The sequence below is a fragment of the Pinus tabuliformis genome, chromosome 4_2, assembly GCF_031772625.1.
Source record: "Pinus tabuliformis cultivar Carrire ecotype Pingquan chromosome 4_2, CPIR1, whole genome shotgun sequence".
Taxonomy (NCBI): Eukaryota; Viridiplantae; Streptophyta; class Pinopsida; order Pinales; family Pinaceae; genus Pinus; species Pinus tabuliformis.
Window position 1 is genome coordinate 650,029,518 of NC_142304.1, and position 10,930 is coordinate 650,040,447.

Consider the following 10,930-nt stretch of genomic DNA (forward strand, 5'->3'; position numbering starts at 1 on the left):
AGCTTAGTTCCCAAAAGCCTCTTCTATGAGTTATGAGGTTTTATTTATAACAAAGAGTGGAGTGACCCTTGACATTCCCCTTTGTAACTCTTTGACTACCCTCATGACTCTTCAACTTCTTTAAAAATAATTCATTACATAACATGATGACCTTTCACATTCCACTAATGACACTTGGAATTTCACTTACAACATATTTACAAATAATATTACATTTTCCACATGTACCCATGTGAGAAAAAATAGGCTAGAGACATCCTAACAAGACAAAACACTATGACCTTGAAGTTTGGGGAAAGACCAACTCAGAAACCTTCACTTGGTGCTTGTCGGTCACGTACGCATGCCAAGCATGGTACTGTGTAATGATGTCCGCAAATCGCTTGATGGTTTCTTGATAGCAGACTCTTACCTCCATAGCATCTGAGTATATTGTCTTGGAACATGTATCTAACTCATCCTCAAGCATGTGCAACATGTTGTTGACCTTGACGGCACCATCAATATAATTCTGCATGTTATGTGCACTAAGCTCCAAGTCATCCCTTGTGGTATCTCACCTTAGTTGTTCCATGTACCTACCGATCTCTATCTGCACTTGGTTCTTATGTTTAGGCTTGGTGAGGGAACTGATTGAAGGGATCCTGTGCATTCTCACCATGACATCCAAACTCTTGTACAACCATGCATATGAGGCTTCTATTCTGGTGACGAATGGGGTGAGTTTCTCATAGTTTTGGATCAACATCCAGACCCTTACTTTCTCCAGCTCTGACTAAGGCTTCATCATCTTTGAAAAGTGAACAGGGGCCCCTTTATGCTGCATTTTCATCTCTTATACATGGGCGATGGTATCATGTATGTTCTTGAGAGTTTGAACAAACTCTTTGCTCTGTTCTTGTAAGCCATGCACATGGAAAATTTCTTTATGCACGATGAAGAATCCTTCATAGAGCTTTCGCATGGTAGTCTCAAGTGTTGATACTTCATCAAGTATGGCTTTCCTCATCTCTACCATTGCGGAAACTCTGCTTTGCTCTCTAAGTTATTTTGCCTCTTTCCTAGCAGCCTATAAGTTATTTTCCATTTATTCATTCTCGGCCAGTAGGAACTTAACATTTGAGCCCGTGTCTCCTGCAGAGACTAAGGTGGCATTGGCAAGAGAAGTTGGATGCTTTCTGACATCTGACGCTATCACCCTTTCTTTCATGAATGTCGATGTAACACCCTCCTCCCACATCTACCTAACCAACTGGCTAGCTAAGGTAAACATGCGACTAAAAGCCACTATGATAAGACTCAAACTCCTAGGTAATCTTAAGGAAATGGAATTGATAAAACAAGACCTTACAGACCTCCCTCAGGTTCTTCGAGACCTCGAAGAGCTAATCCACCACCCCAGGTGCCCAAGCACTGAGTTAACTTAACATTTCAATGAACTAAACCAAATATCACTCCCATGACAAGGCATGCATGTGACTGGAACCCTATAGTTGCTCCCACAATGCCTGCAAGGGAGATATTGCAGTCTTTTTCATCTAGTTCTATGCTAGAGACTCTGCGATTTAAGCCACTTTTTCAAGGATAATCTCCAAACCAATGCCTAGAAATTTATGAGACTTTCGAAGACAATAAATGACACCAAGGAAAAGGATCTAACACAAACTTGATGAAGGGCTCGACCTAACCAATCCTAACCATGATAGAAATTTTGTCAAACACTTAGTAAATATGCAACCTACAGGTGTAAATAACATATCTAAGCATAGATGTTTTCTACTTATCTGAGATTCACCATAAAGCATTATTTCCTTATCACGTTAACTGCTATTCCATCCATTAGTTCAGAGATACATCGTTCATTAATTTACAAGTAAAAACATGATGAGAGCCATACATAGTTGTTGTCATAAAACATATACATAACCAACATAATAGGGACATAAATATCAATGAAATCACAACCATATACACCACATATTATCCACCATAATACTCATACAAATACCACAAGAAATAACCTTTAATTAATTATGAAAAATCCAAACCCAGGATGGGAGTTCCATGTTCCACCTAACTGTAGAATGGTTGAGAAAAATATCTCTTCAACCATTCACTCCCATGCGATATTCCAAGCATGAATCTGGGATCTCATAGAACACATCAATAAAAACCCATCCAGTGCCATCCACCTCAATCCATCAAAAATGTATTTCTGCTCATGGCCAGAAGTCACAAAACCATCATTAGATCATTCTATGTCCAAGCCTTCCAAGGCTCCAGATCGTTTGTCTAACCAAGGCTCCAGGACTAGTAACTCAAGCCAAAAGAGAATTTGTCCAACCAAGGCTCCAGGACTAGTAACTCAACCCACCAAGGGCGCCAGAGCATTTTTATAGCCAAGGCTCCAGGACACTCAACCCAAGTTGTTCCAGGGCTCTAGAGCATTTGTCCAACCAAGGCTCCAAGACTAGTAACTCGACCCAAGCTAAGGAAGCATGAGAACCAACCAAAAACACAATAATGAAAATAAACCCACAACCACCATGGCTATCTAGGAAATGGCAAGGATAGGCAATCCACTATAAATCTTGGCCATCCTCCATGCCAATGAAAGATCACAACCAATAAACCACATGCATATGCCATGCATGCCAAAACTAATGAAGGAAACATACATGAAACTCAATACCTGCAAGAAAATTTGATGTAGTTATTGATCCCGATGCTCGCTTGCACTTTCCTTCTCTTCCTTTGCCTTCTTGCTCCAAAATCCAAGTACTTCACACCCTCTAATAGTGCTCCAAGAAAACTCTAAGTCTCCAAGAGTATATGAGAGAGAGAGAATAATGAGAGAGCTCCCAAATTGAACTATAAAAGGTTACCAAATGATCCTCAGAAGCCTTTTTATGAATGAGGCCTGTATTTTCTTCATTTTCCATTATTTTCCTTCATTTTCCTACTCACACGAAACCTGTGACCTTTCACCTTCATTTTCTTCTAATTTCCATTATTTTCATAAATAAACCTACAAAAATTCCATTTTCCTTTCCAAATCCTTAGTCATTTCCTTTTCCAATTTCCTTTAACCGTAATAAACTGAATCAACACCCACTAGAATGTTTCCCTTACCATTCAGCTTGGAATACATGTCCCATCATCTCTGGTGTTATATATTTTTACTTGAGTTTTTAACCAGGGCTATTAAAAAACCCTCTCCCTTGGGGGAAAACCATCATCATTGTTCAATGACACCTATAACCAACAAGACTGTTGAAAACAAAACATACACACCATGGAGCTTTATAACACAACTTGTTGCAATTTTTACAATGGCCACTATTGAGACATGACAATCATGCAATTTACTGTAGCTTTATAACACAACTCGTTAAGGTATTTACAATCCACATATACACATACACATTTTCTTCAACTATAAAATAACCATACTGCCTATGGAGGTTTATAAATCCAGCTCGATACAGTATTTACAACGATATACACATATACACATTTTCTCAACCAACAAATAAAAGGATATGATGCCTGCATCCACAACAAGGGAATCCAAAGGCTCACACCTCCACCCTCAAAGTAATACCAAGATTCACCTCCTTCCTAGGAAGTCTAGAATCCACTACAAAGTCAAATTTACATCTAATGTCCAGTGTTACAATCTCGTGCCACTTGTCCTCTCAGTAAATAGTTACCGGCTCATTGTTCCAGGGTGCATTCCCAATGTGAATCTAACTCCATCTCACAATGCTAATGACCAAACCAAATCCATCCATGACCTTCCCTTCTCTACTATACATTCCATTAGGCAATTCGATCGTCCCCTTTTGTGTAGTCACTCACCTTCTAAGTTTTGTTGGCACCCCCATCTCGGGCAGTCCATCCCTTGGCAAGGCTTCCTCACATCATAAGATGGAAAACCATGGCATACACCTACCTCAAACCATCATACCGATCATATCATGCTCATGGAAATTAATGGACACTATTGGGTACCAGTGTCCCACAATGGCCCTGCTCCTGAAGTGCTTTACAACATACTGCTTCATGTTCCAATTTCTTTCACTGCTGCTGCAAATTCTTGTTGTCGATTTTGGCCACGCAAGTGGGCATGTTTATGCTTCCTGTATGAAACACATAATTTCCATTAGATTTAAAATAAATTGAACTAACTTCAAATCATACCTCATTGGTAGCTCGTCGAAAAGGTACTTTTGCAAGTTTATTCGCTTCTTGTCACAACATGTCAAACTGATATCTTTGATCCAATCATCAAGTATAACATATCACATCAGGTTAGCTTGAAACACAACCAACATAGATCAAAATAATAAACCACATGTAACCATAATAAACTAGAATCATAGATGACATGTAATCATCATATACCAAAATCATAAATCACATGCATAACAAAACTAAAATAAAATATTATTACTTATCATTTAATCAATCCTCAGCTTCCACGGTTGTCGTTTGCCACACCCATCAAACACCTAGTTCCTTTTCCTCAACCGTGGGCAGATACACATAGTGTACATACCACACATACAACCACGAAAGTATACCACACCATGCAATACATGCATATACACGACATACAACACATACACCTACACCCAGTGTACAATGCCACACAATACATCCCTGCACCCGTTGTACAACACAACACAACACGTATACGTACACAATGTACATCACAAGACATGCATCCGCACACAACGTGCAACACCATGAATGCATACACATACACTTGATATACAACACAACTCATAGATATATACATGATGTGTAACACCACACAATACATGTACATACACCTAACGTACAACACAACAAAATATATGTACTACATAGAGTACAACACAATGAGTATGCATGTCATGATACCACAACTACACAATCCACATACATAGTACCGCATGTACACAACACCACATGTATGACACACGCACAATAACAAATGTACACCAGCATCAAATGTACAACATATACACAATATCACCTGCACAAAGCACCACCTATAGAACGTGTGCTCAGAATCACATGTACACGACACTACCTACACAACGTGTACACAATGCCACATGTACATCGTACCACTGTTGGGTCTCCAAAATGTCTTCAAAATGACATCCGCTTTCACCTTTATTGCCACCATTTCACTCACATGTCACAACTCCATAACCTTTCATTATCCACCATTTTCATAAATATATGGGTCAGGATCCTTATTTACCAAAGTTATTTATTTTATGTGTTTAAAGTGAATTTATGATTAAAAACTACGAAATTAACATGGTTTCATGTATATATATATATATATGTTGCTTGAGTCTCATGACATGTGTAGGTCATTTGGAAGCTTCGAAGGCACCCTTATGTGGCCTCCAATGCTTAAATCCGAATTCCCTTCAAAGGATATTTGGATAAAGGTCAAAGATGGATATGTGTCATATCTGGATTCTAACTCTATGAGGTGTCTCATCATTTCTTATTTGGATTAGAACTCTATGAGACACTTAGGGGATATGTGTCTCATTATGAGCTATTTGGTTGTAACTATATGAGATTTTAGTGGATCCTCATTAAATAGGGTAGCTTCTTATGTTTTTCTATAAATAGGAGAGCCTTCTCTTTTGAAAGACATGTGTAAAGTTGGAGAAATGCTCATGTTTTTAATAGAGAATTTGGAGCTTATACTTGAGATTTGAAGATTTACTTTTTCTTGCATATGGAGCTTCTTCATTTGCCATCCTCATACACCATTGGAATGGCCATCTAATGATTGTGAGACTTAATTACTTTTATAGATTAAAGATTATTGCATTTCTTAGTATTAGTTTTACAATCATTGCCTAATCTTTACTTTTCTAAAAACATTTCAACAAGGAAGATTGATGTATTTTCCAATTGGATTAAGTTTTAGGCAAGGGCTCATAGTTATTTAGTTTCCTTTCATGTTCTGTTATTTACTTTCTTAGATTAAACCATCAATTCATTATATAATTGAATAAAAGATCAGGCCAAGAAGGTGACTTCAAATTGGGTGATTGAATGTTCAACCTATGCAATCATTGAGATTTACTTTTTCGTGCTTTTATATTTGCTTTTAAGATCCTCATTTAATTAAAAAGAAACTTGGAGAGCTCTACAACAAACCCTAATGGCCAGGCGACCATGAGGTAGATGGCAGGGAGAAACCAAGACATACAACGGTGCAGAAACTTGAGTGTAATAGCAAAAGACAAGCGTGGAAACCGAGAGTAACAGTAATGATGGAAGAGGTTAGGAGGGGAGAGATCCCCTCCTACCGAGACACAACAGTAGGCGAAGAATAGTCATCTGGTAGCAGCAAAGCAGAACACAAGCCCTGTCCTAGGGGCGACCTAGCAAGCATGCAGAAGGGGCAAATGTCTACCATGTACGGTGGAGAAATCAAGGTTTATAATCCCACCAAACAAACTGGAAAGGTACATAAACTACATGAAAGATCACGCCATGATTTGCAATTTCGTTGGAGTCTGGCCGTCATAAAAAGACCTCAGGAGATGGATTCAACAAAAATGGCAGCCCCTAGGACACATTAAGCTGAAGTTGGGAGAAAAGGCTTATTTACGGTAATCTTTTCAAACCTGCAAGACAAAGAAAAAGTGTTTGAGAATGGCCCTTATTTTTATTATAATGCTAGTTTAATCATTAGATATTGGGAAGAATGCTATAACCCCGATAAGGAAAAAAATTTAGGAGCACCGTTATGGGTTAGATTATTTGGCTTACCAATGGACTTTTGGGACCCGGAAATTCTGGAAGGGATAGGAAACACGATAGGGAGTTTTGTGAAAATAGCGGAAACTACAAAGAAAGGAAGATATACTTCATATTCTAGGATACGTGTATACATGAATATCGCTAACCCGATCCCTAATACAGTAGAGTTATAGTACCATGAAGAGGTTTGGTAGAAAACCTTGGACTATGAACATATACCCTTCAGATGCTATATATGTCATGGATATGGACACCAAATTAAAGAGTGCCCCCTAACAGCGGAAGAAGAAGAGAGGAAAAGTAAGCAGCAAAAAAAAAAAAAACAGACCAGGAGGGATTCCAGGAGGTGAAGAGTAGAAGAAGACCAACAAAAGAAAACTCTAATGAAGGTAAAAAGGAATAGAAAACACACCCAGGCAAATCAAACAGCTTTGAAATCCTCCAAGAAGAAGGGGAAGATGAGGATCAAACCATGGAATACCAGGAAGACAAAGAAAAAGAAAGCAGCTCAAGTAGTGAAAGGACCCACACCAAGAGAAAAGCACAGAGTGATATCCCAGAAAAAGGAAAAGAACAGGAAGAACAGACAGAAAATATGGTGACAGAAATGGAGATAAATAGGGGGAAAACCTAAGCATAGAAGAAGAAGTCCTGAGAAAGTTATTAAATGAATGGAGAAACCTGGATGAGCGATTTATCCTCGAGGATCAAAAAAGACTCTATGCGGAAACATTTCAGCAATATCAAGCCAAACATGGAAAAAGAAAAACAGAGATGGAAGAGCATCAAGAGAGTCAAAAGGACAGTTGAACATACCAGCAAAGAAAATTAAAAGGAGGGAAAAAATGAGGCCGAAAAAACATTAAGGATTCCATCCATCTCATGGGGGAAATGTTAGTAAACACAGGGAGAGTAGTTTCGCTTTCGGCGGTGTTTCAAAACCTCAATCAAACCCCCAAATTATTATTACATCCTGGAATATAAGAGGTATGAATAGTAAAGGGAAGCAAAGACACCTTGTGGATTGGCTGAGAAAAGACAAACCCCAGATTATGCTGATCCAAGAAACCAAAATCTCTGGCCAGAAGATGGAGGAAATCCTAAATAAAATTAAACCTAAATATGACCAAGTAACCCTTGATACTAAAGGAAGTGCGGGAGGGATTGCAGTGATCTGGAATCCAACAGAAGTCATAACAAACTGGTGGATAGGACTGCCCAGAATCCTTACAGGGAAATTTAGACTCAGAGGGCAAAGCAAATGGTTTCTAGTTTCAGCAGTCTATGGGCCCCACACCCCAGTAGATTGAGGTAGCTTCCTCACTCATATGCAAAAGCTTGGGAATATGCACCAGGAATAGATGTGGATCATTGCAGGAGATTTCAATATGACAACTTCCAAAGAAGAGAAGAAAGGAGGAATACAGAGAGAGGACCTGGAGATGGAGAGATTTAGAGACTTGCAAATGGAATTAAGGTTGGTGGACATTCCAACTATAAATGGAAAATTTACCTGGAACAACAGGAGAGGCGGGAACAGACAAATAGCATCAAGGCTGGATAGATTTCTAGCCTTTGAACAACTCATAGGAAAGGATATCTTCTATGAAGCTTCCATTCTTCTGTCTATATGATCGGACCACTAGCCTATTAAACTAGAGATTGCAATGAACCCTCAGAAAAAAAACAAGCCATTCCAGTTCGAAGCCTTCTGGCTAAGAGATCCAACTTTGATAGACAAAATGAAAACTTGGTGGCAGGAGAGTAAAAATGACATGGAAGGTAGAAACAAAATGCATAGTTCCAAATTAGACTAAAGGACCGAAAAGGAAAAAAAAAAGAAGTGGAACCGAGAGGAATTTGGTAATATTCAAAAAGAAAAAGAAATACTAATAGCAAGAATGGAGAGAATCCAACAACGAATCACAGAGGAAGGAAGAAGTGCGGAGCTGACAGAGGAGGAAGGAAGGGTGATTACCCAAATCAAGGAAAGAAGAAAGCAAGAAGAAATTTTATGGAAACAAAAATCAAGAGTCCAATGGCTGAAAGAAGGGGAGAAAAATAAAAAATTCTTTCATAAAGCAATGTTGAACCATAGACAGCATAATAGAATCTTTTCTCTCAAAGATAGTCAAGGGCACATGATAATTCAACAAAAAGAAAGGGAGAAGTTACTAGAAGAATACTTCAAAGGGATCCTGACTGAACCTAATATATGGAGGGAGGGGGACATAACTAATGTTTGCCAATACATCCCCAAAAAAGTGACCAGGGATCAAAATCTGGCCCTACTTAGGGTGATCACGAAAGAAGAAGTGGAGGAAGTAGTAAAAAAAATGGCGAAGAACAAGGCCCCGGGGCCTGACAGATTTACTATAGAATTCTACCAAGCCTCCTGGAGCTTCATGAGCCAGGACCTCGTGGAACTAGTGGAAGAATCAAGATGCACGAAGTGCATGCACCCAACCCTAAACGCCACCTTCCTTGCTCTGATTCCGAAAACGGAGAACTCAGAAGAACCCCAGGGCTTCAGACCAATAGCTTTATGTAATGTAGTATACAAAATATTGGCTACAATAATGGTAAACAGACTAAAACTAATCCCACCAGACCTCATAGCTCAAGAGTAAACTTGATTTGCTAAAGGAATACAAATAATGAATGGTATAGTAATTGCTTAAGAGGTAATACACTCACTGAAAAATTCCAAAAACAAAGGTATGCTGATAAAATTGGATCTAGTGAAATCATATGATCATCTTAGTTGAGAATACTTGGAGGGTATCCTAAAGGCTTATGGTTTTGAAAAGATATGGGTGAAGTGGATAATTTCAATGGTTAATACCCCAGTGATGTCAATCCTGCTAAATGGATCCCCATTAGAAGCTTTTAACCCTACGAGAGGTCTCAAATAGGGAGATCCCCTCTCCCCGTTCCTATTCGCTATAGTAGCAGAAGGTCTGGCCCAACTAGTGAAAGCGCATCCGACCAATGAACAAATAAAGGGAATGTGCATTTGGGGAAATGAAATTCCTATAACAAATTAGCAATTCGTAGATGATGTCATGCTCTATAGACAAGCTACTCTCAGGGAAGCCCAAAAGGTTCTAAAATTTCACTCAGATTTTATGAAATCCATAGGGACAGAGATTAACAATGAGAAATCAGAAATCTTCTTCTTTAACACCCAGGTAGCATCCCAAAGATTCTTGGCAAGAAAAATGGGATTTCGATTAGGAAGTTTTCTATCTAAGTATCTCGACATCATGCTTAATGAGCATCAGTACGGAGTAGAAAATTGGGGACCTCTTATAGGCAAGATATGAAAGAAGATAGATAATTGGACATTCCGGGCTCTGAATACCCCTAGACGGATAATCCTATTAAAAGCAGTCTTGCAATCAATCCCAATATATCAGATGTCTAACCAAGCCATTCCTAAATCTATCTGTCAAAAACTAGTAGCCATGTTTAAGAAATTTGCATGGCAAGGAATAGGTAAAACAAGAAAATGGGCATTGCTTTCTTGGGAATGGCTCAGAAAACCAATCAAAGATGGAGGATTAAGTCTGCGTGACCCTTACACCCTCAACCAAGTGATGGGAGAAAAATTTTGGTGGTGGTGGACACAGGGAGGGTAGGACCTATGGAAGAAAATATAGGAGAATAAATACGAGGCGGCAGAGTTGCTAGAAGATATGATGAGAAGCCAAACAGAGGAAAAGTGATCAGCAATATGGAACTTGGCCAGAACCTTTAAATATTTAATAAGAGATTACAACTTTTAGGAAGTAAGGGAGGGGGACACTGCCAAGTTCTGGGAGGAATCCTGGCAACAACGAGAAAAGCTTCTCCATAAAGAAGCCCTCTAAGAAATCCACGTATTTACCTCCTGAACAAAAGGGGAATTGGTAGGAAACTTCTGGAAGCCAAGTAGTGGGGAATACTAGCAAAATTGAAAGCAAAAGGAGGACTGGGTAGAAGCCCCAGAGATAGCAAGTTGGGAAACTTACAACAAAGAAATGGCATCCAGGAAAGTTGCAGTTAAAATAGGGAACAACATACTCCGATGGGGAACTTGAATAAAAGGAACTTCTCTATAGCGAAAGATTATCATTTAAAGGCAGGACACAATTGACCA